Here is a 3740-nt window from a genome sequence, read left to right on the forward strand (position 1 = left end):
ACCCAAAATCCATCAGTCAAAAGTGTAGTCCAGAGAATCCCATATCTGATTGATCTCTACTAACCAGCTTTCACATCCCGCGGTATTCTCATTACTCTTCAGATTTGGTGATTAAAACAACTGAAATCTCATCAATAATTCTTCAATAAATCGATTCTAATGACCTCGATTCTAATCGGCTAATATGAAATAATCCATAATTAAACATCAATAATCAAAGCCTAAAAGAAAAGGAAAGATATTTTTTTTTTTTGAGTGAATAGTGCCGCGCTCGATCCGGCAAAAAGCCAGGATCGAGCGCACCATATTCCTGAACTCTCGGTCGAGAAAATATAAGTGCCACGCTCGATCCGGTAAAAAGCCAGGATCGAGCGCACCATTTTCTGCAAGTCTCTGCCTCAATAAATTCAGGGGCTGCGCTCGATCCTGCAATATCCTAGGATCGAGCACACCCCTCCTGCCCAGAAAAATTACATAACAGGGTATGCTTTCCAACTTCCAACAACAATTCAACTCAATCTAACATGCTCAAATCCGAATCCAACAATACTTAATCAACATACAAAGGTAGTTCTAGAGTTATACAATCTCAAACTAATAAAACATGCTTCAATCTAACTTCAATGCATTACAAAACAAGTTCGATTACGTAATTGACTTCTTCAACAACAAGGCCTCACTCTATCAACTCGACCACCTAGCCATGCGATCTCTGACTCGGTCCTGCCCCACCTATTGCCAAGCACACATACAAAGACAAGACAACAGCCGGATAATCCGGTGAGAATAATATTCCCAGTAAAAGAGACAAACATGCAATATCAAATAAGTATTTCAAACGAAATACATCGACTTCCAATTAATCAATTATCAACCCTGAAAATTCCACAAGCATGTCTAAAACTCAATTCATATGCATAAATGCAATGCATGTCTTTAAAATCTGGGATTATCAAGTCGGAAAATCAAAACATTTCAACTTTTTCTTTTGGGATCCCGAGGACGAGATCACGTAAACGACTCACCGACTCTCCCGATCGAGGTGGTGCTACGTATCTCCATCCTCTAGACTTTGGTGCGACTATAAGGAGTATGCTAGCACTAGGTGAAACAGCTACACCCAGGCCACTCACAATATAATCCCCAAAACGTCTATCATCAAAAGGGCCGTCCTGCCCGCTACTCAAATCAAGGATTCATGTTCAAGATTAATGCAATTCAAAACATAACTCAAATAATTCAAATAATCAAATAACATGCAAGTATGTGATTCTTCGGAACACTCGAATCAAGTCGGATTCGAATCACACATTCCATTCCAATCTAAGTCATCTTATACCTCTTTTCAACAACGTCGATGCTCCAAACCTGGAAACAACATCGATACAAGAATTCCAAATCAAAATTCCATTCCAAATAAAGTTCAACGATAAAGATAATTCAATTCAACTTTCGAGGATGGATCAACTCGATACCAAACCTCGATCAACTCTTCAACGATTCGAAAGCTGTCAATTCTGAACTCCGCTATCTTCAATCAATCTGTACGGATACAAACACAATCCAATAACAATCCATCCAAACCAAATAATCCCAAAACTCAACAAAACTTCCAAAATTCTTGAAATTCAAACCGGCGGCAAAACGGCTATAAATTCAACTAACCGAAAATGCAAACAACATAATATCAATCTCATAATCTCATTTCAAACAACAATCAACTAAAACAATCTGATTCAAACAAATCTCAAAATCCAAATTCTTGAATAGTCTTCCAAAAAAATATAATAAATCCGAACGACGCTCTATTTCAAAACCGACAGATAATAAACGATCAGAACTCAGTCGAGAACAACATACTCGAATCTCGAACGATTCTAACAACATCCGAAAATAGAATGAACCTGATCGTAGAAAAACTTACGATAGAACGAAGCCCTCGCAGCCGTGATCGCTAATATGCCTTCAGAAATAATTTCTAACGGACAGATCGAGCTCGGACTGAAATCCAAAAGCTTGAAACTCACGTTGAGTTCTTCAATGGGGGAGAGAAACGTTTGGGAGGGATGAAGGGAGAATGGGAGACTTAGTCCAAGTCTAGATATTATAACAAATCCATTTTTTGCGTTTTAGTCCCTGAAAATCTGAATTTTGCAAAAAGGACCCTGATCAAATACGAGTCGTCTCTTGAACTCTGGAATCTCCGATTATCTCAAATAAAGTCAATTAAGATAAAATCGGGGCGTTACACATTTCCAATACTCTGCTCTCCGCCAAAATTTTCCTGATGACTCAGATGACGAAGCCGATGGCGACGATGAGTACCAATAATCAGGGGAGTTTTTGTTTTTGTTTTATTATGTTTTTTTGTGTGTTTTGCATTATCTGTTTTGTTTGTTTTTTTTTGTTTGTCTAGCATTGGGGACACTGCTAGATGTTAGTTTGGGGAGGGTGTCTTTATGTTTTCATGCATTTTGTCTTTTTCTTTTGTTTTGTGTTGTGTTATGCATGCATTTGTGGATGAAATCATAAAAGCCAGTGATGATTTTTTTTTTGTGTGTTTGGTAGCTGAAATCCATGAGTATCTTCTTCTTCTGACAAATTTTTTTTAAATGGTAGAACCAAGTAGATAAATAGATCTTTATATACTCTGTGACGTATGCTCGAGTCTGAATTTGAAACGTACAAACATGGATAGGATTGAGGCATTGTTTGAATTTTTGGGCCTAGTTTCTCTTAATTAACTTCATCCTTAATTGCCCTGTTGATCCTTCACAAATTTAATGAGTACATGAGGTAAAAAAAAATCTGTAATCTGTTGAAAATCATCGTTTACTGCTGATGATTGTTCATTTCTGCACTAATTGAAATTTGTATGATTTAATTGTGAATTGAGACTTGTCTAGAACTAGTTCGAACACTCTTCGAGGCGTGATACATGCATAATTGTGCTTAGGAATGATTTAGGCAATATTTCTGTGAATCGTTTGAGCCTTTCAAGCTAACCATCGATACATTTTATCTCTAGTACCTTCTTTGAGATTTATTGAAATCAAATAGCATGCGTGAAAACATGTGATAAACCCTCATTCGTCATTTTTTTTAAAGTCCTAAACTCACTACCGAAGAACAGCCTAAAAACTATTTCCCACCCTAAAGGGAGTATATTGAATGTGAAAATTGTATATGCTCCGGAATTGTAACTGCAAAGTGAAATGGTGTGTTTGGAAAAGTTGAAAAAAAATAAAAAAATATATAAAAATTTGAAATGAAAAGACAAATTAGCAAAAGAAGTGAAGTCAATGGATTGATGAAGTGAATTAGAATGAGAAAGAAAAAGGAAATGAAAATGAATAGTTGGTTGTAACTTATTCCCTTAATTGAATCGATATCCTTCGTTTGTAGCCATGAACCCAGCCTAACATTATAAGCTTATTAAGACCTATTGACCGAGTCACAGTTGTCCAATATACTAGTGGAGAAGAGTTGCGAGAATTTAGCCAATGGATAGTTGATAAACACTTTTAATGAGTATGAATTTTTTATCAAAACACGCACACACTGTAGTTCTTTGAGTTAAACCAATGTGGAGTGTGTGTCATTGAATTTCTCTCAACTTTGATCCTGTAATACCTGAAAAAGTCCTCAAGATCCTTGAATGTGTGGATTTAATTTGGAGGAAGGTATGTTGAAACGTGAGTTGCGGGATTTAGGAGTTTACAATGTTTTCCAGATTTTAT

Source organism: Henckelia pumila, chromosome 4 (assembly GCF_033568475.1).
Source record: "Henckelia pumila isolate YLH828 chromosome 4, ASM3356847v2, whole genome shotgun sequence".
Taxonomy (NCBI): domain Eukaryota; kingdom Viridiplantae; phylum Streptophyta; class Magnoliopsida; order Lamiales; family Gesneriaceae; genus Henckelia; species Henckelia pumila.